General features: G+C 47.1%; 1 protein-coding gene across 4 annotated transcripts in view; it reads right to left on the bottom strand.

Annotated features, from left to right (window-relative positions):
- Positions 1–27,989, bottom strand: part of LOC134910537 (follicle-stimulating hormone receptor-like) — a 292,849-nt gene that overhangs the window by 142,327 nt on the left and 122,533 nt on the right. The gene's annotated exons all lie outside the window — the stretch shown is intronic.

The raw sequence follows: 27,989 nt of genomic DNA, 5'->3' as shown, positions 1-27,989 counted from the left end.
CTCTAGAGGTCATCTAAAAAGTACAAAGTATTCAGTGGTGCAGGACCGAGCTGTAATGAGGGGTGGGCAAGGGCGTAGCTACCATAGGTGCAGGGAGTGCGGCTGCTATGGTCCTGCGCTGCCTCCATGGCCCTGCACTCTCCCTGCACCTATTTGTGCTGCTAACTGCTTTTTATTTTTCTGCTGTCCTGGCCGCTTCGGCTGCTCCGTCTCTCCTCACAGTCACTGATGCTGGGAGGAAGTGTGGATGTGCTTGCAGGAACATCCCTGCACCACAGCCCTGCCTCCTCCCTGTTTCAATCAGTGAGGAGGGAGTGACAGAGCAAGGTCAGGAGATCACGGGGCTTTGAAGGTGAGCGCCCACACGCCACCTCTACCCTCTCTCTGGCCTTCGGGGGAAAGGAGTTGAGGGATTGAGCCCTAAGTAGTCGGCTGCGGGGCGGGGGAGGGTGAGCTGGGGGCCCCGTGGAAATTGTGCTATGGGGCCCCTAAAGGTGTAGCTACGCCCCAGGGGGTGGGAGACCGATTCTGCCACCCAGTGGCGTAAGTGCGCCCCAGTCGCCCGGAGGCATGATAAATGTTGGTGTCCCCCCTACATACTGTATACATACACACCCTTCATATGTAGCTATCCGGCACTCATGTTGAACAGTAGTAGCGTGCTCAGGTGCTTTTCCAAATAGTAATATAGATACACATACAAAGTGGACGGCACTCCAAGTCAGTCATCACAATAAAATAGACACCAGCATACCTTTATAGCACACCTACAGTACTCCCTCACCCAACAGTGTGTCACAATGTAGATGCTTTGGCGCAGTGGTGTGCTGATATACAGTATATATATATATAAACAACACACAAACGCCTCTTTCACTTAAACACACACACCTCTCACTTACACTCACACCTCTTACTTACACACGCCTCCTTAGCTTAAACACACACATGCCTCCTTCGCTTAAACACACACAATCCTCACTTACACACACGCCTCTCACTTACACACACACCTCTCACTTACACAAACGCCTCTCACTTACACATGCTTCCTTCACTTAAAATCACACACACACACACACACGCCTCCTTCATTTAAACTCACACACACACACTTCCTTCACTTAAACACACAAACATGCCTCTTTCACTTACACACACATGCCTCTCTCACACATACACTTACACACACACACACACACGTCTCCCTTACACGTACACATGCCTCTTTCACTTAAAAACACACACACACACACACACACACAAAAACAAACACATGCTTCCTTCACTTACACACACACACACACACACACACACACACACACACACACACACACACACACCGCTTAAAATGCACACATAAAACACAGTGCTGCCAACATTCATTAAAGACCCCCCAGCACCCCTCCCCTTTCCAACTACCCCCCACAGTGCAGCTTGAGGCAAGTGCTGTCAGTGCCTACCTGCTGCTATCAGCCCAACGGAAGAACAGAGAGCATCACTTGGCCAGCTCATCTGGAAGGGCCTGGCAGGAGCTGCGTTCTGGAGCTCCCCCTAGCTGTAGCCACAGCCAGCTCTCTGTATATACTAGGACAGGGGTGGCCAACCAGTCGGATGCAAAGAGCCAGAAAAGATCTGTAGTCAAGGGCAAGAGCCAGTATCATGCGCGCGCCGAAGGCGCGTGTGCAAAAATGGGGGCATGGTCTAGTTTTCACAAAGCCACACTCCATTTTGTGCGCACACCTTTTGTTATGACGTTTGTAGGAGTATGACCTTGTGTCATACCTCCGTTTTTAGTCATGTTGCACAGTGCCAAATACATATAATGCACGGGTGAGGCATACCGACAGCGTGGCGAGTGCAAATGAGCCCCTTGTGGGCACGCTACGTGCGCCACGCTATTTATTCTCCCTCCAGGGGGTCGTGGACCCCCACGAGGGAGAAAAACTGTCGGTATGCCGGCTGTTGGGATTCCGGCGCCGGTATACTGTGCGCCGGGATCCCGACAGTTGGCAACCTGAAGACCACCCATAATGCCCCTGTACAGTGCCACATACATATAAAAATATCAAAAATGGGTGCCTCCACACTGCCAGAAACATATGTCCCCACAGTGCCAGATACATATATGCTCCAAAGTGCCAGATACATATATGCCTCACAGTGCCAGATACATATATGCCTCACAGTGCCAGATACACATGACCCCCCAGTGCCAGATATACATGTCCCCCCAGTGCCAGATATGCCCCCAGTGCCAGATATATATGTCCCCACAGTGCCAGCTATGCCCCTAGTGCCAGATATATATGTCCCCAAAGTGCCAGCTATGCCCCCAATGCAGTGTCCCCACAGTGCCAGATATGCCCCAGTGCCAGATATACATGTCCCCACACAGTGCCAGCTCTGCCCCCAGTGCCAGATATACGTGTCCCCCCCAGTGCCAGCTATGCCCCTGTGCCAGATATGCCTCCAGTGCCAGATATATATGTCCCCAAAGTGCCAGCTATGCCCCCAGTGCCAGATATGCCCCCAGTGCCAGATATATATATCCCCACAGTGCCAGCTATGCCCCCAATGCCAGTGTTCCCAGTGCCAGATATGCCCCCAATGCAAGTGTTCCCAGTGCCAGATATGCCCCCCAGTGCCAGATATATATGTCCCCACAGTGCAAGCTATGCCCCCAATGCCAGTGTCCCCACAGTGCCATATATGCCCCCCAGTGCCAGATATATATGTCCCCACAGTGCCAGCTATGCCCCCAATGCCAGTGTCCCCACAGTGCCAGATATGCCCCCCAGTGCCAGGTATACATGTCCCCACAGTGCCAGCAATGCCCCCAATGCCAGATATACATGACCCCCCTCCATCCCTTGTGCTGCTCACCGCGCTGCTGCTGTCTGTGAGGGGAGGAGAGCGCAGCGTGCGCCTCTCCTGCCCCTCACTCTCCGGCGGCTGTGTCCCTCTTCAATTATGCACCGGTCCATGAGCCAATCAAAGCTCGCGGACCGGCAGCCTTAGCTGCCGGTCCGCGAACTCTGATTGGCTCATGGACCGGCGCTGAATTGAAGCGCGCCGCCGCCGGAGAGTGAGGGGCAGGGGAGGCGCACGCTGCGCTCTCCTCCCCTCACAGACAGCAGCAGCAGCGCGGTGAGCGGCAGTGGGAGACAGTGGAGCAGATGTGCCCCCTTGAGGCCAGGAGCCCGGCGGCAGCCGACTCCACTGCCTCCCAGAGTTCCGCCCCTGCTGCCACCCAGGGTGCAAGGTCGAAGGGGGCAGCAGGCTAGTTACCCTGATGGCACTCTTTACACCTTGCAGGGCACTTGGCACCCCTCTTCCTGTTCCAGTGCTCCCCTGACATTATGAAGACCCATGTTCTCTCAGAGGGCAGGCGGAGAAGTGACCGTGGGAACCTCTAGGCTCATGCCACTGTTTTCAGATGTCAAACAGAATGCACTAGATAAATGATAGCTAGCACCGATTGTGGTTGCTGTGGGTAACTGCTTTACTTTTTCTTTTTAGAACTATTGACTAAGCTTAAAGAGCTCCTGGGTAGAACACGTTTTGGAAGTGATGATAACTTGAAGCTTGCAATCAGCCACTGGTTCAACGGAGCAAAGGCAGCCGAGTAAAGTACAACCAGGGATTTCTAAAGCTTCTGGACAGATGATAAATGTGAAAAAAAAATAACCAAATTTGTTTAGTTTGTTTTACAAATGGTCTTTATTTTCTGGATTACCCTCGTACCAAGCTCTTTGGCCATTTAAGTAATGGGCTACTAAAGAACATACAAATAAGTATTCAACTTGTTTCCCCACTCCAGCATATAGCTTGTAAGTTATTGGACATAAACATGATTTCCACATGTTCCACAGCAAACGTGTTTCTATTCTGGAATCTCCTCCCCCTGTATCTCAAAGCTTGCAGGCCCAGTACCCATCACATTAGTTCTCACAACTGTGCTTCACACTACATCACAGTGTCTCTTCTGCCGACACTCATCCACAAGGGATTAACACATCACACAGGGGTCTCTCTCATTTTATCATGGGGCTGGTCATTGTAAAACAATGGCTGGCATCCATCGATGTTCCAGCTACGATGGAACATTTTTTCCATCTGATACTTGGATTACTATGGTTGCCTACCATTGTAGGCTTCTTTTCCATGCTTGTATGATGGTTGCAGATGTCTATTCTGCTGCTGACACCTTTGCTTCTATTACCTACCATGCATGCACACTAGTTAACTGTGCAATAGTTTCCATGTGAGGGCTACATACCATTGTAAATCAAGTAGAGATGGAAGCAACACTTTCAATAATTGATGACCCCCTTGAGACAGCCATCCCTACATTAGCAAGGGAATTTGTGTGCCACTCCCCCGCTGTAACACTTTGGAGTTCTAATAGCCTTTGCTCCAATCCCAGTGCTCCCACCTTGTCATTGGTGTATGCTTCTTTTAATGTTGCAGACTCTCCAAACCCCCTGAAGAGTGCAGTAGCCCCCATCTCTGCTCCCAACTCTGAGCTCCTACTCTTAGCTGTTTCTTATTGGCCTCTCGATGTCTCTTACTATAACAGTCTGACCATGCCCACTGGGATTCTCCTTCTCCCAAGTAACCAGGAGTTCCACCACACACTGACTCCAAGGGTATGTTATATTGTGGAGATGTACTAAGCTTTGGAGAGTGATAAAACAAAGAGAGAAAGTACCAGTCAATCAGCTCCTGAGTGTCATGTTACAGGCTGTGTATGAACAATGACAATTAGCAGCTGATTGGTCGGTAGTTTATATCTGTCCACTTTAGTACTGTCGAAGGCTTAGTACATCTGCCCCACAAGTATAATGCATATAGGCCCTCATTCCGAGTTGTTCGCTCGTTATTTTTTTTCGCAACGGAGCGATTAGTCGCTAATGCGCATGCGTCTGCGCCAAGTAAATTTGCTAATAAGTTTGGTATTTACCCACGGCTTTATGTAGAAATTTCTTCGTTCTGGTGATCGGAGTGTGATTGACAGGAAGTGGGTGTTTCTGGGCGGAAACTGACCGTTTTATGGGTGTGTGCGAAAAAACGCAGCCGTTTCTGGGAAAAACGCGGGAGTGTCTGGAGAAACGGGGGAGTGTCTGGGTGAACGCTGGGTGTGTTTGTGACGTCAAACCAGGAACGAAACTGACTGAACTGATCGCAGTGGCAGAGTAAGTCTCGAGTTACTCAGAAACTGCAAAGAAATGTCTAATCGCAATTCTGCTAATCTTGCGTTCGCAATTCTACTATGCTAAGATACACTCCCAGTAGGCGGCGGCTTAGCGTGTGCAAAGCTGCTAAAAGCAGCTAGCGAGCGAACAACTCGGAATGAGGGCCATAGATGGGTATGGCATTAGAAACTATTGCTTCTTGTGTCAACATACTCACCATACTTTACTAACAAACAGTGCTAACATACATTGCAGTGACATTACATTTGCATTCTGGGTAAAAGATATTAGTGAGCTCCAAACACTAGTAAAAATTCTAGTAATACACATATTTCAAAACTACTTATTGTTTGGTAGGCATTATTACTCCCATTTTTATTAGCATTAAAAAAAAGCCATAGCAGGTCCAATAGTAACCAAGCCTTGCGTAGTTAATAAATAGCTTTGCTCGTCAATAATACAGATATGTTCAATAATATATTACATTTTCTGTTTTCAATAAACAAGTACTGTAACAGAATTATAAACAAAGCAGATAATAAACTTATATGGAAGTATGAGAAAAGGAAAAGAAAAAAGCAATTTGTTTCTCCTTCTGTGACTATTAAAGTCAGACTTTTTATACAGTTCTGAATGTATCTGAACACTAATAAGGATTGCCATAGAAACATGCTCTGCAATTAGTTCCCCACTGATGCTGGCCCATAAGGTCAGCATTCAAATAGAACAGGAAAATAGTATTAAATAAATTCCCTTTATTCTGAAAAGATATGAAGCAGGTGGGCTAGAGAACTAATCTTCTAGGATATTTGACTGTCTTTTGCTCTGTTATTACGTGAAATGAATAAATACATTGTAGCTACTCAGGTTTTTGGAATGCAAGTGAGTATCCGTTAATTAATGTATAAATGTGCGGTTCGGTTCTCCAGAAATCCGAATCCACCTGAATTTTGGGGATCCGAACCAAACCAAATTCTTCTATTGATTTGGAATTCAGATTTTAAATCAGAATTTCAGGTTTTGGATTGCAAAAATTACATGATTTTAGCTGTTTTTATTGATTTTTGTCAATGATTAGCGATTTTTAACTGAATAAAAAACCGAGTCCTGAACCAAAACACTCGAGGGTGGTTTTGCCAAAACCAAAACACGATAATGAAGTAGAACCAACACAAAAGGACGGGGTCTGCACACATATCTAATTATAAACAATATTGGGGCACATTTCTGAAAACTGGAGCACACATATAAAGAAAAGGAGTAACCAATATCAACCCTTTCACTTCTGCTTACTTGCCTATTCTCCTGGATCGTCTGGAATGCTCACACAATCAAGTGGCACTCCCTGACGCCTGAAAGTGTGGACAGTTTTCCCAGAGGCCGTCTGCAGTCCTTCCGTGGCTGCCCATTTCTCGCGTGAAGTAGGGGATCCGGATGTTCGATGACGCAATTCATGATGAATCAAGTCATTGTGGACACAACCCCTCTTCTAATGTCAGGTTCCAGAGTGTGCACTTGTATTATACAATGGTACCCTATTAGAGAGGATCAGTTACCTGGTAGAGCAGGAACATGGATGAGCATGGGTGCTTGGATTGTTTCTACAGAAACTAACACCAAGATTCAACCTCATGCCAATCAATTCTAGAGTTTGGGTTAACATATATGTATGGGTCCATTCATGTTGTCTGCAGGCTATTTTCTATCTAATAGCTGTCCAAGTCTCTGTGGTGGCTGGTGACACACCTTTAGCATGGACCCTACTCCTGCATTCCCGGTCGGCCCTTCATGCCCCAGTCTGACATTGGCTCTGTCACCATCCAATTGGTTACAATGAATAGAAGCAACAGTCCTTATAATTGCCTTAGATCTAGGGGATAAACTCATAGGTTTACAAGAGTCCTCCTATTCCACGCCAACAGAAAAAAGAGACATTGTCCTAAGTGAGGCTCAACAACACTTTCAGGGAAATGGAATGGAATGCGAATTTGGTGGCAATTTAAAAGTTGCTGCAATTTTTTATTTTAGATAAGACATTCATTACCTCTCTGCAATAGAGTAGTTCTTACTTTCTGTTATATCGATCTTCATTCTGGGGCAAAACAGGCCATTGCATGGCCCCATATGAAAATGTGGGTAGATAAACAGCAATGTCATTCCAGCAACGCACCCCCATCTCTGCTCTCAGAGAGAATCCTCTTCTCAGCTCTCAAAAGCAAGCCCCGTCACCTCTGGTGTGGACCCCATAATGGCAGCACTTCGTCTTTTCCTTCCCATGTTATTTTGCCCTCTGATATTTAATGCAAATGAGAGGGAGGGGACAGATATTGCAGCTACTCTAGTAGTTAAAGAAATGTATAAGTCCTTGTAACTTTGGAAAAAGATAAGGTTTCAATAGCTGATTTCTTCAACAGCAACATAATTTGTAACTTTATGAGGTTATGATTGGTCTAGTATAGCTACAGTGTATTTATATAACACATATCCAATTTCATACTGTACTTACCTACTCTTTTGGGACTCCGAAACGTTGGGTGGCTCTCCAAGACTTCCAGCAGAGTAGGCAAGACTTCTGCAAGCCCCTCACTGCCACCAGCTGCTGCCCTTGGAGTTGGCAGTCTAGGCAGCTTGATGATGTGATTCATGCTGAATCACATCATCCTGGTTCTGCCCCCTGCTTTACAATGATGGGAATTGTGTTATTTGTATAGTAGGGGGTTGAGGCACCATGACATAATTGCAGTGCCATGCCACTGCGTCTCCCATCAGGCTGTGCCACATCCCCTACACCTTCCATCTAGCTGAACCATGCCCACTGAAGTCCAATCTGACTGCCACTTCCCAGAGAGGGCACCTGAAATGCCCAGGAGGGGGCAGCTAAAATATCAATAATCATGGTCCAGACGTGAGAACTGCACGCATGGTCCCAATGTAAAACTCATTATTTAAAATGAATTAAGAAAATTAATCAAAATTGTGATTAGTTTCAATTAATGGAACAATTACACAAACTGGGGGGGGGGGGGGGGGTGCAATTAGCTCCATTTTTTTGCCTACGTGAAAAAACTGAGCTTTTCACTATTTTTAGGGCAAATGGGGATTCGCCCTATGCAATAGCAGGGCCAGATTTTTGCCGAGGCGAAGAATGCGTCAACTGCGGAAAACGCGTGGATTGGCGAATCCATGTGTTTTCAGCTGAAAACGCGGGCCATTTTGACTGATTTTGAGGGATTTTTCTCCAATACCTTTTCACTTAAAAAATAAAAGGTGAAAAGGCATTGGCGAAAATGCCTTCAAAAAGGATGAAAACGGCCCTAATTGAATACTCATACAGAGCATTTTATATTAAAGTACTCAGGGGGAGATGTACTAAGTCTTGAAAAGTGACAAATTTCACAGTGATAAAGTACCAGCCAATCAGCTCCTAATTGTAATTTTTCAAACCCAGCCTGTAACATGGCAGTTTGGAGCTGATTGGCTGGCCCTTTATCACTGTGAAATTTATCACTATTCAAGTACATCTCCCCCTCAATTAAATACAGATGTGTCCTCCTTAATCGTACCACCTGTTACTACTCGCGGGTGTGACTGGTTTTCTGCGATGCGTGTGTACGTTCATGTGTACATGCAAGTAGTTGCACCCACGATCTATAGGAAACGCATTATGCGATCGTGGGTGTGACTATTCGCGCCTGTTCACGCGTACAAATGCATCATGGCAACAACGATGGGGGACATATCTGTATAACAGTCATAAAACACTGTACACAAAATAATTGGGTTAGCTACTGTAATAATAGCTGTGAGTCAAATAAAATATCTGATTTCTGATTTAGTAGGCATCAAAGCGGGCAGTTAGTGGGGATATTTTGTTTGTACATATCCAATGAGCAATTTATATACTAGAATAATAAAAGCATAAGGTAATTTACAGAACATACAAAGTAGAGACGTCACGTAATCAGAGGCGGAGCAGGGTCATGTCACGGCGCCCCCACCCACCACTACACATACATACATACATACATACATACATAGATTCACACATTTAGGCACAGACATACATAAACACACAAATACAGTATATACAGATATACACACACACACACACACACACACACACACACACACACACACACAGGTAAACACACAAATATACATACACAGACATACACATATACTCATACATACTGTATACAAAGATATATATAGACAAACACACATACATGTATACACATTAGCACACAGACATATACACACACATTTACACACCATCACATTTACATACAAACACAGACATATACACATAAACACACAGTATACACAGACATAAACACATACACACATATACACACAGTATACACACATTGATACCCCTTTTCCACTTACGATCACGGGTCGCAGCCGGGAGCCTGACACGGGAGCTGCCCCCTGCTGCGACCCGTGCTCGTCCCCTTTCCCATCAGCAGTCACAACCCGGCATATGCCGGGTTGGTGACGCTTCTAGTGACGCGGCAGGGGCGGCGCAGGGAGATCACATGATCTCCCAGCGCCGCCCTTCCATACAGTGTAAACGGGAGCCGTGTCGCATCGACACGGCTCCCGTTTACACTAGAACCCTACCCGGATCATTCCCGTGTCCTACCCAGGTAAATAGCCGGGTAGGATTCACGGGTCACTTGATCCGGGTTGACCCTTTTCCACTTGCCAAAAACACGGGTAAATGCGCGCCCCCGTGCATTTACCCGTGTTTTTTGAGCTAGTGGAAAAGGGGTATAATTCTCACCAAGAAGGCAGCAGCAGAGCAGCTCCTCGTTCCAGCCTGGAGGGGCGGAGCTTCTATGTGACTGACAGGCTGGACCTCTGTGGGTAGAAGGAAAGATCTGAGGAAAGGGAAGGGGTGGCTACTACACTGCCTGCATGTTCCAGATCACTGAATGCAGATCCCTGACAGCCAGGAAAGTTCTTCTGACAACACTCCAAACCTCCCCACTTCCCTAACACCACACTGCACTGCACTGGACTCTCTGCACTGTGCAATCAGTGATCTGCAACATGCAGGCAGTGTGGTGGCCACCCCTTCCCTCTCTTTTAGGCATCTCCTCCTTCCCCTGCTCGAGATCCCGGCTCACAGCTGAGCATTGAGCCGGCGCCTTCTATCCCCAGCGGCGCCTGGAGCTCGAGCTCCACTTGTTCCACCCTCCCTACGCCCCTGCACGTAATACACACTGCATATATTTACAGACAGTGTTGAACTGGGGTATCAAGGGCCCACCGGGGAAATGCAGTGCCAAGGAATGTGGCCAGCTGCTACAGAACTTTGGATAACCATTAGAGAATGCATGGTTTGGGCCCCTTGATAAATAGGTATCCGGACTCTGGGTCGACACCACTTAGGTCGACGCACAATAAGTCAACACCCATTGGTCGACAGTGAATAGGTTGACACTAGAAATAGGTCGACGCAACCATTAGGTCAACATGAACAAGGTCAACATGCAAAAAGGTCGACATGAGTTTTTCTAAAAAAAAAATATTTTTTTGAACTTTTTCATACTTTATGATCCACGTGGACTACGACTGGGAACGGTAACCTGTGCCTAGCGCAGCATCAGCAGAGCAAGGCACCTTGCCCAAAGCTCGTTCGCCATGCGAGGGGACACAGTGCGCTAATTGGGGTTCCCGGTCACTTTACGAAGAAAACAACACCAGAAAAAAAAGAATAACTCATGTCAACCTTGTTCATGTCGACCTAATGTCCGTGTTGACCTATTTCTACTGTCAACCATGAGTACCATACCCGATAAATATATATAGTAAATATTGCTAGGTTATGCAGGATAATGTACCAGATTAATAACAGCAATACACTGTAGAAAATCAAAATATACCATAGTCCTGTGCAATATAAAGTAACGTACAGAGAGAGGCCTACTAGTACCCTGAGTGAGAAAATTTCGAAGCACCCCCCCCCCATGCGCCTCGCAACTTCATATTATCAAAGTATAAATAAATATATTTTCACACCCCCTCTACGCACACAATTAGCAGCCTTATACATACAGCCACAGTAATGTTCCTTACACATAATGTTTCCAGTATAGTGCCAGATACACATAATGACCCCAGTAGGGCAGTGCCAGATACACATGATATGCCCTGCAGCAGTGCCAGATAGGGATATGGGTACATAGACTGCAATGTGTGGAGATATATATATATATATATATATATATATATACACATAATAAACACACACATTTATATGCACACACACAAACCTGAATTGTATTATCTTTCAGGTTTAGGTAGCCTGTGCCTCTCCTGCAATTGTAAAACCACAGGGCATAGAACGATCGGAGTTTGAAGAGCCACAGGTTGCCCCTGTTCAGCCTCATGTTTCAGAAGGGTCAGTGAGTGTGTAATCCCTCAGCTCGGCTTACCATACACCTGCACCCAGTCCTGCTGCTGGCACACCGACTCCATGAGGATCTACTCCATCATCCTGCCGGCACCCGCTGCATACTGGCAGCCGCAGGGCGAGTTCAAGTCATCAGTGGGGGGGTATCCCGGTTCGGGGAGCTGTGGAAACGGCTGGAGTCTCCCCGTGCGGGAGGTGTCACAGCACGGCGGAGGCTGGCATGGGGCACACAGCATACATGCCTACCTGACGCTCTCCATGAGGGAGAAAATGCTCTGTTCCTGGACTTTCCTGGTAATGTATGATTGCCATCACCTGTGGTGAGCTAGGTAATTGATAAGAAAGGTGTTTCACCACAGGGGATGGCAATCATACATTACCAGGAAAGTCCAGGAACAGAGAATTTTCTCCCTCATGGAGAGGGTCAGGTAGGCAAGTATGGCACACAGGGCTGCACGGGATTCACATGTCGTTCACCGCTCCTCCTGGTCTGACTAACTCTACCAGCAGCTTTCAGTTAAAGCAGCAGCATCAGTTAAAGGGGTATCCCATTCCCCGGGACACAGTCAGTGCCCAGCATCTGCCTATACGTGGTTGGGGAGCGGGGACTTCTGGGTTCATGTGGATGGGAGATGCTTCAGCGATTGGGTGAGGAGACGCAGCGGTGATTGGAGTCTCCTATTGGTGCAGTGAGACACAGTGCGTCCTGTGGACCCGTTCATTTTTTTAAACCGAGTACCTCACTACTTGTACCGCATAAAAACATGCTATAGCGCATATTTTGTGGTCACTGGACGCTGCTGCTGTAGGGACCTGGCTCCAGGCTCCAATATATCGGTGAGAGCTAGCAGCGCCCATGAAGTGTGGCGCCCTGTTCGGCTGCTCTATTGGAACGTGCCTGGAGCCGGCCCTGCGTACAGAATATGTATAATTCAAGTGCACAGTATGGAACCTGATCCTTAGAGGAGGAGGTGAAGCACACCAGGCAGTGGGGTTCACCGGGGGTAGTAGCGCATCTTACGATAACACACAGTATTTTTGCCCAGGGCGCCACCTTCCGGAGGGCACCGCGCCATGGCAAGATCCGCTACTATTCGTCAGAGTCCCCCCGGTGCTGTGCGGCGCTGTCAAGGAAACTAGACGGGTTACGCTACCCGTCTAGTTTCCATTCAAGGAGAGGACCTTTGCTGTGCAGTGCGCAATGACGTCATCGCGCACCGCACAGCATTGTGGGACTGGCACATAGACGCTAGGGGTCATAATAAACTATGCTGTGCTATGCGTCTCTTCCATAGATCCGAGGAGAGGCGCCGGCGGAGGTCAGCAGCGGTCGCGAATCAGGAGCGGGGATAGTAAGTATTAATTTAAAAAAAAATTATATATTTTTTTGTAAGCGGCGCTACTCTACAGGGGGCACAAATGGGGGCACAACTCTACAGGGAGCACAAATGGGGGCACAACTCTACAAGGGGCACAAATGGGGGCACAACTCTACAGTGGGCACAACTCTACAAGGGGCGTAACTGACTATGCCCCTCTATGAAGCCACGCCCCTATTTATGCACGGGGCGCCATAAGGGCTAGAGCCGGCCCTGACCTCCCCGGTACCCCTGTGGCACTGTTTACAGAACTTGTCTTGATACACAAGTCTCCCACCACTGAAATGAAGATATATAGAGGTCTATTCTAGTGATGAGCGGGTTCGGTTCCTCGGAATCCGAACCCCCCGAACTTCACCCATTTAACACGGTTCCGAGGCAGACTCGGATCCTCCCGCCTTGCTCGGTTAACCCGAGCGCGCCCGAACGTCATCATCCCGCTGTCGGATTCTCGCGAGATTCGTATTCTATATAAGGAGCCGCGCGTCGCCGCCATTTTCACTCGTGCTTTGGAGATAATAACGAGAGGACGTGTCTGCGTCCTCTCAGTTCTTTCTTGGTACAGTGTGCTGCAAATATCTGTGCTCTGTGTTCTGCAAATATCTGTGCTCAGTGTGCTGCAAATATCTGTGCTCAGTGTGCTGCAAATATCTACGTTCTCTGCCTGGAAAACGCTCCATATCTGTGCTGCATTGTAGGAGGACAGTGCAGAATTTTGCTGACCACCAGTTTATAGAGCGGTACAGTAGTCCACTGCTCTACCTACCTCTGTGTCGTCAAGTATACTATCCATCCATACCTGTGGTGCATTTTAGTTGTGCGCAGTATATATAGCAGGAGGACAGTGCAGAATTTTGCTGACCACCAGTATATAATCTATAGCAGTACGGTACAGTAGTCCACTGCTCTACCTACCTCTGTGTCATCAAGTATACTATCCATCCATACCTGTGGTGCATTTTAGTTGTGCGCAGTATATATAGTAGGAGGACAGTGCAGAATTTTGCTGACCACCAGTATATAATATATAGCAATACGGTACAGTAGTCCACTGCTCTACCTACCTCTGTGTCGTCAAGTTTACTATCCATCCATACCTGTGGTGCATTTTAGTTGTGCGCAGTATATATAGTAGAAGTACAGTGCAGAATTTTGCTGACCACCAGTATATAATCTATAGCAGTACGGTACAGTAGTCCACTGCTCTACCTACCTCTGTGTCATCAAGTATACTATCCATCCATACCTGTGGTGCATTTTAGTTGTGCGCAGTATATATAGTAGGAGGACAGTGCAGAATTTTGCTGACCACCAGTATATAATCTATATCAGTACGGTACAGTAGGCCACTGCTCTACCTACCTCTGTGTCGTCAAGTATACTATCCATCCATACCTGTGGTGCATTTTAGTTGTGCGCAGTATATATAGTAGGAGGACAGTGCAGAATTTTGCTGACCACCAGTATATAATATATAGCAGTACAGTACAGTAGTCCACTGCTCTACCTACCTCTGTGTTGTCAAGTATACTATCCATCCATACCTGTGGTGCATTTTAGTTGTGCGCAGTATATATAGTAGGAGGACCGTGCAGAATTTTGCTGACCACCAGTATATAATATATAGCAGTACGGTACAGTAGGCCACTGCTCTACCTACCTCTGTGTCGTCAAGTATACTATCCATCCATACCTGTGTTGCATTTTAGTTGTGCACAGTATATATAGTAGGAGGACAGTGCAGAATTTTGCTGACCACCAGTATATAATCTATAGCAGTACGGTACAGTAGTCCACTGCTCTACCTACCTCTGTGTCGTCAAGTATACTATCCATCCATACCTGTGGTGCATTTTAGTTGTGCGCAGTATATATAGTAGGAGGACAGTGCAGAATTTTGCTGACCACCAGTATATAATCTATAGCAGTACGGTACAGTAGTCCACTACTCTACCTCTGTGTCGTCAAGTATACTACAAAAGTTCAGTAAAATGACCCAAAAAAATCAAAATTAAAAGCGTCTGATGAGAAGCGTAAACTTGCCAATATGCCATTTACGACACGGAGTGGCAAGGAACGGCTGAGGCTCTGGCCAATGTTCATGGCTAGTGGTTCAGATTCACATGAGGATGGAAGCACTCATCCTCTTGCTAGAAAACTACAGTGCCACTCCTAGATGGGCCAGGTGTTTGTGCCGGCCACTTGGGTCGCTTAGCTTAGTCACACAGCTACCTCATTGCACTTCTTTTTTTCTTTGCATCATGTGCTGTTTGGGGACTATTTTTTAAATCTACCATCCTGTCTGACACTGCAGTGCCACTCCTAGATGGGCCAGGTGTTTGTGTCGGCCACTTGGGTCGCTTAGCTTAGCCATCCAGCGTCCTTGGTGCACCTCTTTTTTTCTTTGCATCATGTGCTGTTTGGGGACTATTTTTTTAAATCTGCCATCCTGTCTGACAATGCAGTGCCACTCCTAGATGGGCCAGGTGTTTGTGTCGGCCACTTGGGTCGCTTAGCTTAGTCATGCAGCGATCTCGGTGCAAATTTTAGGACTAAAAATAATATTGTGAGGTGTGAGGTGTTCAGAATAGACTGGAAATGAGTGGAAATTATGGTTATTGAGGTTAATAATGACCCCCAAATTCTATGATTTAAGCTGTTTTTGAGGGTTTTTTGTAAAAAAACGCCCAAATCCAAAACACACCGGAATCCGACAAAACATTTTCAGGGAGGTTTTGCCAAAACGCGTCCGAATCCAAAACACGGCCGCGGAACCGAATCCAAAACCAAAACACAAAACCCGAAAAATTTCCGGTGCACATCACTAGTCTATTCATGAAGCAGTGAAAAGTGTAGAGAAGTGAGCCAGTGGAGAGGTTGCCCATGACAACCAATCAGCTGCTATGTATAATTTTACAGAATGCACTTTACTGATGTTAGCTCAACACTGACTGGTTCCCATGGACAACTTCTCCAATGGCTCACTGCTCCACTGTTTAATATATAGCAGTACGGTACAGTAGGCCACCTACCTCTGTGTCGTCAAGCATACTATCCATGCCCAAAACTCCCTCTTGTCCAAGTAACCCAGGCATGTCCAAACTGCAACTCTCCGGCATTTGCAAAACTGCATATCCAATCATGCCCTGACACAGCAATGCTTACGCTGTGTCCGGGCATGCTGGGATGTGTAGTTTCTCAAGTGCCGGAGGGTTGCATTTGGGACAAAGGCAGATGTAACCTGCTTGTTTGCAAATGTTGCTTGTACCTTGTCTTTGGATGACACTATTCCAAATACCTGGAACCTCATACTATTCTCTTCCACAGGTCTTGCAGAGTATCCTTCCCGATTTGCAGCCTGGATGTGAAGGGACACGACAGTTCCCCTGCTGTACAATGGGCGACCTACCACAATACCACTGCATCTCTGAAATGCCATATTTTACATTTTATTTACTAATAATTTAAAGAACACACACAAAACTTCTCATTTTAACAATTTATTGAAGAATTATAATTGAATTTTATTTTGGATTAAAAAATATAATGTATTTAAACAAAAAAAGAAGTGTTTGTTCTTCTTTACATTCTTTTCTTGTGTAGATATCTGTGAAAAAAAAGAAATTCCATATTAAGTAAAGACACTGTAATGATGTCATGTTCACATTCCTTTCCCAAGAACATTTGTGGAACCATACAGTCCAGCATGACCCATTGCTGGACTGTGTTGTTCTCCAAGTGCAGGCGGGACAAAGTGGCAGAGTGGTGTCAGTGTTAAGCACTTTGACACGCCTGCATTTGTGGAACCACACAGTCCAGCATGACCCATTGATGGACTGTGTTGTTCTCCAAGGGCAGGCGAGACAAAGTGGCAGAGTGGTGTCAGTGTTCAGCACTTTAACACGGTATCCGGACTCCAGATCGACAGCAAAAAGGTCGACAAACCTTAGGTCGACGCCAATTGGTCGACAAACCTTAGGTCGACATGGAAAAAAGGTTGACAGGAACAAGGTCGACATGGAAAAAGGTCGACATGAGTTTTTCCCGATTTTTTTCTTTTTTGGAACCTTTTCATATTTAACGATCCACGTGGACTACGATTGGAACGGTAATCTGTGCCGAGCGAAGCGGTAGCGGAGCGAAGGCACCATGCCCGAAGCATGGCGAGCGAAGTGCGGTGCACTAATTGTGGTTCCCGGTCACTCTACGAAGAAAACGACACAAAAAAACACAACAAAAAACTCATGTCGACCTTTTTCCATGTCGACCTTGTTCCTGTCGACCTTTTGCCCATGTCGACCTTTTGTCCATGTCGACCTAAGGTGTGTCGACCAATTGGCGTCGACATATGGTTTGTCGACCTTTTTGCTGTCTATCCTCAGTCCCAGTCCCCTTTTACACGCCTGCATTTGTGGAACCACACAGTCCAGCATGACCCATTGCTGGACTGTGTTATTCTCCAAGGGCAGACGGGACAAAGTGGCAGAGTGGTGTCAGTGTTAAGCACTTTGACACGCTTGCATTTGTGGAACCACACAGTCCAGCATGACCCATTGCTGGACTGTGTTGTTCTCCAAGGGCAGGCAGGACAAAGTTTCTGGAATATATACATTGAAACATGGTTTTACTCACCTTGGTACGCACAACACATCTACGCCATCCACTTCAATTTTACAAACAATCCTATGAAGTAGCAAAAACAAACACTAGTGAATAGTAAATTCACACAACAGTGAAAGCCTAATTTACATCAATTCAAAATTTTGTTTTTTTGGAGGAAAAAAAAGTGGTATCAGAATAGCTCTTTGGCCCATCATATATGTAATCGCAAGGAGCTTTCATCAGTTACTACACGCATGCATGCCCGCGCATGTATGTCTAGACATATAGCTCCTTGGTAGTACCCGGTCTGGGGTGGGGGAGGCCAACACAAATTGAAAACAATAGTAAGAAAAAAAAAACTAATGGGAGAGGGAGAAAGGGAAACATGAAAAACATAGTAAATAATAAAACAATATGACCGCGTTTATGGTGGCTGTTGGGTGTCCGGATCCCCTTCTTCCTCCTGATGTGGCGTCGATGCCCTGGGCGGCTGTGGGGTGCGTTGAATTGGCCTCGGTGGCCGTGCTGGTGTAGATGATGCGGCCGGTGTTGGTGGTGGAGGCATCTGGTAGGTGGGGTACATCCCTGTATATCCTTGGTACAGCTGTGACCGTCCATACCAGGATTGTGGTGGAGCAAGGGCAGGAGGCGTCCGTGTGGCTTGTGGTGGCGGATGTGGTGGTTGACCAGCGTGTTGATGAGCTGGCTCTGGGAGCTTATCATAGATTATCTGTAGTGTTGTTGCAATGATCTGGTGGCTGGCTGCCGAATGTCGTTGGCTCTCCGACATGTTGTCAACGCTGTGTGCCAGGCATGCTGTGTTATCCACCTGCCGGTTGATGGATGTGGCCAGAACTTGAAGGATGTCCATAGTCTCCCTGTGATCTTCTTGCCTGGTCTTTTGCATTTCTGCCGTGCTGTCGGCAAGAGCCTTTTGCATTTCAACCAAACCGTTTGCCATCTTCTCCATTGTCTTCTCAATGGCGTCCAGTCTGGTTTCAAGTCAACGACATGCGTGTAATTATCCTGGCGGGCAGTCATCTCTGCTGCCAGGGTGTGTACCATCTGAACATTTGAGGGATCCTGCCCTTCCTGTACGTCTGCCACCAATTGCATTTGTGAAGCTGAAAAGAAAATTAGAAATTAGAATACACATTCATACAGTTGTTTGAAGGTTCACAATTTGATAATTACTCACACAGAGATGTAGAAACAGCGGGCTGCTGCACTTCCACCTCGTCATCCGACTCATCCTGTAAGAGATCGGCCTGTAGTGGGGACCAATCCCTGAAGCAAATCCGCTGCTGGTTTGTGGCACCTCTGTTTGCAAAAGTCGAAAAAAAAACCAATAAAGTTAATAAACTATACAAAAAATGGTGACCCCCCTTCCCCACACCCCAAAAAAAACCCAAAAACAAAAAACAAAACAAAAACTTTCTCCATCCTGTGGTGCCGCTGCTCCAGGAGCTTCACTTGTCCTCAATTCTGGAGATTTTTCAAGGGTATGGCTGAATACGTCTGCACGGCTGTCATCAAACACTAGAAAAGTCTTGTCCGTTAACCCTGTTGACTCAAACAGTTCGGGTGATGGGTCCACAAGGGTAGTGTCTTGTTGAGGCTCTTGTGTCACAGTCCCAGAGCTCCTGGAGAGATCACGAGCTGGTGATGGCCTGCGCGCAGGAGTAGTTTGGCGCCCAGCTGGTGGTGTGGTCACCGATGGTGTCTGGAACGCAGGTGACGTTCTGCGCGCTGATGTCTGATGCGCAGGTGATGGTCTGCGCGCTGCCGATGTCTGGCATGCAGGTGACTTTCGGCGCGCTGATGACGTCTGGCGCGCAGGTGACTTCGTGTGCGCTGACGATGTCTGGCGCGCAGGTGATGGTCTGCGTGCTGCTGATGCTTGCTGTGCAGGTGATGGTCTGCACACTGCTGCCGATGCCTGCTGTGCAGGTGATGGTCCGCGCGCTGGCGATGTCCTGCGCGCAGGTGATGTCCTCTGGGCAGGCGTGTCTGGGGGAAAGAACAAACACATTAGCAAAAATAAATAAAATAAAAAAAAAAGTTTAGTACAACTCATCAGAATGTATTCTTACCATCACACCTCCTTTTGGACTGCTTGTCTCCCGCCGTCTTCCGTCTTCTGGGCGGTTCTTCCTCATCAGGAAAGCCAGCAGGACGGCTGGAGTCCACACCTCCGCGAACACCTTGGACCATAACAGGGTTCATGCGCCTTTTTTTAACTTCCTCCCAGGATAGCCACTTCAAATTGAGAGCCGGACCACCTCCCATAGTTGTCTCATGTCGGCGCTGATTCCCCATCTTTTTCTTGGTCTGTCTACAGCAATCACTGTACCACTTCATGCAGTTTCTGGTGCTCCGGCAGTTTCCAGATACTGCAGTGACTTGTCTCACGATGGCATCCCAGATGTTTTGCTTTGTCTTAGCTGCTGTGGTCTGTGCCCTTGGTCCATACAGAACGTCGTAGGACCTGTCGACGCCATCCACTAGAGCACAGTTTTCCGCCTCGGTGTATCTGGGTCCACGTGGATTCTTCTGTCCTGCGTCTTCGCCAGAGGCTTCCTCCTCCGACTGATCCTCTGGCTGGCTTCTTGCCTTTAGGGATAAAAAAACATGCAATTAATACGATCGGTATGTGCCTGTGAGTGTGTCAGTATCCCTGGCAGTGCGCAAAGATACCTGTAGGTGTTCATGGCAGTGCGCAAACTAGGGTGTGTCAAGTTGGATGCTATTGTGTCTGCAGGTGTTGTCAGTATTTACCTTTCTAGGCCTTTTCTTTTTCTTTCACTTTTCCCTTTGGTCCCTTGACTGGATGCCTGTTCGGTTGTATCTTCCTCCTGGGTCGGCTCCCACTCCTCATTGCTTTGCAGGGAAAATTCTTCTGAGGGGTGGGGGGAAGGGGGGGATCAGGGCCGCTTGTCCCTGGACATCTCTGTTGTACAAATTTAACACACATTACATAATTACATGCAACCACACGTCATGCTGCTGGGACCCCAGTGCTCAAGCAGGACCAAACACACAGACAAAAAAAAAACTCAGCCAAACAAGCCAAAAAGCAAGTACAAGCATCCCTCCACATGCTGGAGGTACACCAGTGATAAAGTAGGAGCCAAAAAACGTGTTTTGCAAACAAACAACAGAACATGTCGACCACATGGCACATACCGACATGCTAAAAGTCACTCCAAACAAGCCAAAATGCATCCCTGCACATGCTGGAGGTACACCAGTGATAAAGTAGGAGCCAAACAACGTGTTTTGCAAACAAACAACAGCAAGTGTCGACCACATGGCACATACTGACTAGTGATGTGCACCGGAAATTTTTCGCGTTTTGTGTTTTGGTTTTGGGTTCGGTTCCGCGGCCATGTTTTGGATTCGGACGCGTTTTGGCAAAACCGCACCAAAAATGTTTTGTCGGATTCGGGTGTTTTTTTCAAAAACCCCTCAAAAACAGCTTAAATCATAGAATTTGGGGGTCATTTTGATCCCATAGTATTATTAACCTCAATAGCCATAATTTCCACTGATTTCCAGTCTATTCTGAACACCTCACACCTCACAATATTATTTTTAGTCCTACAATTTGCACCAAGGTCGCTGGATGACTAAGCTAAGCTACCCAAGTGGCCGACACAAACACCTGGCCCATCTAGGAGTGGCACTGCAGTGTCAGACAGGATGGCCGATTTAAAAAATAGTCCCCAAACAGCACATGATGCAAAGAAAAAAAGAGGCGCACCAAGGTGGCTGTTTGACTAAGCTAAGCGACACAAGTGGCCGACACAAACACCTGGCCCATCTAGGAGTGGCACTGCAGTGTAAGGCAGGATGGCCCTTCAAAAAAATTGTCCCCAAACAGCACATGATGCAAAGAAAAAAAGAGGCGCACCAAGGTCGCTGTGTGACTAAGCTAAGCGACACAAGTGGCCGACACAAACACCTGGCCCATCTAGGAGTGGCACTGCAGTGTCAGGCAGGATGGCACTTCCAAAAAATTGTCCCCAAACAGCACATGATGCAAAGAAAAAAAGAGGCGCACCAAGGTGGCTGTGTGACTAAGCTAAGCGACACAAGTGGCCGACACAAACACCTGGCCCATCTAGGAGTGGCACTGCAGTGTCAATCAAGACAGGATGGCACTTCCAAAAAATTGTCCCCAAACAGCACATGATGCAAAGAAAAATGAAAGAAAAAAGAGGTGCAAGATGGAATTGTCCTTGGGCCCTCCCACCCACCCTTATGTTGTATAAAGTAAACAGGACATGCACACTTTAACGAACCCATCATTTCAGCGACAGGGTCTGCCACACGACTGTGACTGAAATGACTGGTTGGTTTGTGCCCCCACCAAAAAAGAAGCAATCAATCTCTCCTTGCACAAACTGGCTCTACAGAGGCAAGATGTCCACCTCATCATCATCCTCCGATTCCTCACCCCTTTCACTGTGTACATCCCCCTCCTCACAGATTATTAATTCGTCCCCACTGGAATCCACCATCTCAGGTCCCCGTGTACTTTCTGGAGGCAATTGCTGCTGGTGAATGTCTCCACGGAGGAATTGATTATAATTCATTTTGATGAACATCATCTTCTCCACATTTTCTGGAAGTAACCTCGTACGCCGATTGCTGACAAGGTGAGCGGCTGCACTAAACACTCTTTCGGAGTACACACTGGAGGGAGGGCAACTTAGGTAGAATAAAGCCAGTTTGTGCAAGGGCCTCCAAATTGCCTCTTTTTCCTGCCAGTATACGTACGGACTGTCTGACGTGCCTACTTGGATGCGGTCACTCATATAATCCTCCACCATTCTTTCCATGGTGAGAGAATCATATGCAGTGACAGTAGACGACATGTCAGTAATCATTGGCAGGTCCTTCAGTCCGGACCAGATGTCAGCACTCGCTCCAGACTGCCCTGCATCATCGCCAGCGGGTGGGCTAGGAATTCTTAGCCTTTTCCTCGCACCCCTAGTTGCGGGAGAATGTGAAGGAGGAGATGTTGACGGGTCACGTTCCGCTTGACTTGACAATTTTCTCACCAGCAGGTCTTTGAACCTCTGCAGACTTGTGTCTGCCGGAAAGAGAGATACAATGTAGGTTTTAAATCTAGGATCGAGCACGGTGGCCAAAATGTAGTTCTCTGATTTCAACAGATTGACCACCCGTGAATCCTGGTTAAGCGAATTAAGGGCTCCATGCACAAGTCCCACATGCCTAGCGGAATCGCTCTGTTTTAGCTCCTCCTTCAATGTCTCCAGCTTCTTCTGCAAAAGCCTGATGAGGGGAATGACCTGACTCAGGCTGGCAGTGTCTGAACTGACTTCACGTGTGGCAAGTTCAAAGGGTTGCAGAATCTTGCACAACGTTGAAATCATTCTCCACTGTGCTTGAGTCAGGTGCATTCCCCCTCCTTTGCCTATATCGTGGACAGATGTATAGGCTTGAATGGCCTTTTACTGCTCCTCCATCCTCTGAAGCATATAGAGGGTTGAATTCCACCTCGTTACCACCTCTTGCTTCAGATGATGGCAGGGCAGGTTCAGGAATGTTTGGTGGTACTCCAGTCTTCTGTACGCGGTGCCTGAATGCCGAAAGTGGCCCGCAATTCTTCGGGCCACCGACAGCATCTCTTGCACGCCCCTGTCGTTTTTTAAATAATTCTGCACCACCAAATTCAATGTATGTGCAAAACATGGGACGTGCTGGAATTTGCCCAGATGTAATGCACGCACAATATTGCTGGCGTTGTCCGATGTCACAAATCCCCAGGAGAGTCCAATTGGGGTAAGCCATTCTGCGATGATCTTCCTCAGTTGCCGTAAGAGGTTGTCAGCTGTGTGCCTATTCTGGAAAGCGGTGATACAAAGCGTAGCATGCCTAGGAACGAGTTGGCGTTTGCGAGATGCTGCTACTGGTGCCGCCGCTGCTGTTCTTGCTGCGGGAGGCAATACATCTACCCAGTGGGCTGTCACAGTCATAAAGTCCTGATTCTGCCCTGCTCCACTTGTCCACATGTCCGTGGTTAAGTGGACATTGGGTACAACTGCATTTTTTAGGACACTGGTGAGTCTTTTTCTGAGGTCTGTGTACATTTTCGGTATCGCCTGCCTAGAGAAATGGAACCTAGATGGTATTTGGTACCAGGGACACAGTACCTCAATCAAGTCTATAGTTGCCTCTGAATTAACGATGGATACCGGAACCACGTTTCTCACCGCCCAAGCTGCCAAGGCCTGAATTATCTGCTTTGCAGTAGGATAACTGCTGTGATATTTCATCTTCCTCGCAAAGGACTGTTGGACAGTCAATTGCTTACTGGAAGTAGTACAAGTGGTTTTCCGACTTCCCCTCTTGGATGACGATCGACTCCCAGCAGCCACAACAGCAGCGCCAGCAGCAGTAGGCGTTACACTCAAGGATGCATCGGAGGAATCCCAGGCAGGAGAGGACTCGTCAGACTTGACAGTGACATGGCCTGCAGGACTATTGGCTTTCCTGGGTAAGGAGGAACTTGACACTGAGGGAGTTGGTGGTGTGGTTTGCAGGAGCTTGGTTACAAGAGGAAGGGATTTAGTGGTCAGTGGACTGCTTCCGCTGTCACCCAAAGTTTTTGAACTTGTCACTGACTTATGATGAATGCGCTGCAGGTGACGTATAAGGGAGGATGTTCCGAGCTGGTTAACGTCCTTACCCCTACTTAATACAGCTTGACAAAGGCAACACACGGCTTGACACCTGTTGTCCGCATTTGTGTTGAAATAATTCCACACCGAAGAGCTGATTTTTTTTTGTATTTTGACCAGGCATGTCAATGGCCATATTCCTCCCACGGACAACAGGTGTCTCCCCGGGTGCCTGACTTAAACAAACCACCTCACCATCAGAATCCTCCTTGTCAATTTCCTCCCCAGCGCCAGCAACACCCATATCCTCATCCTGGTGTACTTCAACAGTGACATCTTCAATTTGACTATCAGGAACTGGACTGCGGGTGCTCCTTCCAGCACTTGCAGGGGGCGTGCAAATGGTGGAAGGCGCAAGCTCTTCCCGTCCAGTGTTGGGAAGGTCAGGCATCGCAACCGACACAATTGGACTCTCCTTGGGGATTTGTGATTTTGAAGAACACACAGTTCTTTGCTGTGCTTTTGCCAGCTTAAGTCTTTTCTTTTTTCTAGCGAGAGGATGAGTGCTTCCATCCTCATGTGAAGCTGAACCACTAGCCATGAACATAGGCCAGGGCCTCAGCCGTTCCTTGCCACTCCGTGTCGTAAATGGCATATTGGCAAGTTTACGCTTCTCCTCAGACGCTTTTAATTTTGATTTTTGGGTCATTTTACTGAACTTTTGTGTTTTGGATTTTACATGCTCTCTACTATGACATTGGGCATCGGCCTTGGCAGACGACGTTGATGGCATTTCACCGTCTCGGCCATGACTAGTGGCAGCAGCTTCAGCGCGAGGTGGAAGTGGATCTTGATCTTTCCCTTTAACCTCCACATTTTTGTTCTCCATTTTTTAATGTGTGGAATTATATGCCAGTGTCAATAGCAATGGCCTACTACTATATTTACTGCGCAAAACTAAAATGCACCACAGGTATAGAATGTAGATGGATAGTATACTTAATGGATGACGAGTGACGACACAGAGGTAGGTACAGCAGTGGCCTACCATACTGCTATATATAGTATACTGGTGGACACTGTCAGCAAACTGCAAAACTAAAATGCACCACAGGTATAGAATGTAGATGGATAGTATACTTAATGGATGACGAGTGACGACACAGATGTAGGTACAGCAGTGGCCTACCGTACTGCTATATATAGTATACTGGTGGATACTGTCAGCAAATTGCAAAACTAAAATGCACCACAGGTATAGAATGTAGATGGATAGTATACTTAATGGATGACGAGTGACGACACAGAGGTAGGTACAGCAGTGGCCTACCGTACTGCTATATATAGTATACTGGTGGACACTGTCAGCAAACTGCAAAACTAAAATGCACCACAGGTATAGAATGTAGATGGATAGTATACTTAATGGATGACGAGTGACGACACAGAGGTAGGTACACAGCAGTGGCCTACCGTACTGCTATATATAGTATACTGGTTGACACCGTCAGCAAACTGCAAAACTAAAATGCACCACAGGTATAGAATGTAGAAGGATAGTATACTTAATGGATGACGAGTGACGACACAGAGGTAGGTACAGCAGTGGCCTACCGTACTGCTATATATAGTATACTGGTGCACACTGTCAGCAAACTGCAAAACTAAAATGCACCACAGGTATAGAATGTAGATGGATAGTATACTTAATGGATGACGAGTGACGACACAGAGGTAGGTACAGCAGTGGCCTACCGTACTGCTATATATAGTATACTGGTGGACACTGTCAGCAAACTGCAAAACTAAAATGCACCACAGGTGTAGAATGTAGATGGATAGTATACTTAATGGATGGCGAGTGACGACACAGAGGTAGGTACAGCAGTGGCCTACCGTACTGCTATATATAGTATACTGGTGGACACTGTCAGCAAACTGCAAAACTAAAATGCACCACAGGTATAGAATGTAGATGGATAGTATACTTAATGGATGACAACACAGAGGTAGGTACAGCAGTGCACTCTGCACTCTACTCCTCCTATATAATATTAATTATACTGGTGGTCCCCAGTCCCCACAATAAAGCAGCACACTTAGCACAGATATGGAGTGTTTTTTCAGGCAGACAACGTATACTGGTGGTCACTGTCAGCAAAACTCTGCACTGTACTCCTGCTATAGCTGCTCCCCAGTCCCCACAATTAAGCAGTGTGAGCACTCAACACAGATATATTATGCAGCACACTGAGCACAGATATGGTATGGAGCGTTTTTTTCAGGCAGAGAACGGATAAAAACTGGTGGTCACTTATCAGCAAAACTCTGCACTGTACTCCTAACAGCTGCTCCCCAATCCTCCCCACAATTAAGCAATAAACAACCAATGAATCAAGTTCTGTCTTCTACAATAAACGGAGAGGACGCCAGCCACGTCCTCTCCCTATCATCTCCAATGCACAAGTGAAAATGGTGGCGACGCGCAGCTGCTTATATAGAATCCGAATCTCGCGAGAATCCGACAGCGGGATGATGACGTTCGGGCGCGCTCGGGTTAGCCGAGCAAGGCGGGAAGGTTCGAACCTGCCTCGGACCCGTGTAAACAAGGTGAAGTTCGGGGGGGTTCGGTTTCCGAGAAACCGAACCCGCTCATCACTAATGCTGACATGCTAAAAGTCACTCCAAACAAGCCAAAAAGCATCTCTGCACATCTCTGCACATGCTGGAGGTCCACCAGTGATAAAGTAGGAGCCAAAAAAACGTGTTTTGCAAACAAATGACAGCACATGTCGACCACATGGCACATACCGACATGCTAAAAGTCACTCCAAACAAGCCAAAAAGCATCCCTGCACATACTGGAGGTACACCAGTGCTAAAGCATGAGCCAAAAAACATTTTATGCAAAAAAAACGTGAAAAACTACCCCCAAACACAAAACTCCCAAAAAAAAAACATGCAGCGATACAAGCAAGACCTGCAGCAATCCAAACAGGACCTATATACACATACCTGCACACATATACATACCCCAAACACCCCAAAGCAACGCCACATGTACACCTCATGGCACCCCCCCCCCACCACCCAAACATTACATACTGCACTCATACCTCATCCAAAACAGTAGCCAAGCACTCAGAACAACACCCATACACTACACAAACACCTACATGCAACGCCAGACCACATGTGGTACTTACCTACAAATGTAGAAATCGCTCCAAAAACGACTCTCCTCCGGGGTAACAGGTATCCTGTCCGTCCTGGATTAAAACCTGCTGGGTGTACAAACGATACCACAGCAAAGAAACCCACTTTGATCGCTCTGCAACACCTCCACTCCACTCTGCAGGTTCACAAAATGGCTGCTGAGTACGCAGCAAACAAGCCCTGTATAGGACTACAAACGGCGGGAAGTCGAATCCAGGATGCCCACTAATCGACGATTGGTCCATTTTTCGACAAGCGGAGTGTCGAATCCGTTATGAATTGAATATGTCGAATTCATGGTCCCGGGTGGAGGGTTTCGGCTGTCGAGTAGTGTCGAATCCAAAAATGGTCGAAAAAACGCCGTTATTCGTCCGGAATTGCATATACCCCTAAATGTCTGCATGGTATGGGTAACAGCTTTTGAATTAACTTTTTCCTTCACAGTAATCACTTCGTTAATATGCATTAACCCACTGAATCTCTATAAATGGTCAATGGGATCCCCAACACTAAAATGCAGAAT

This window comes from Pseudophryne corroboree, chromosome 4 (genome assembly GCF_028390025.1).
Source record: "Pseudophryne corroboree isolate aPseCor3 chromosome 4, aPseCor3.hap2, whole genome shotgun sequence".
In the NCBI taxonomy this organism is placed as follows: Eukaryota; Metazoa; Chordata; class Amphibia; order Anura; family Myobatrachidae; genus Pseudophryne; species Pseudophryne corroboree.
This window is presented reverse-complemented; position numbering and strand designations above follow the sequence as displayed.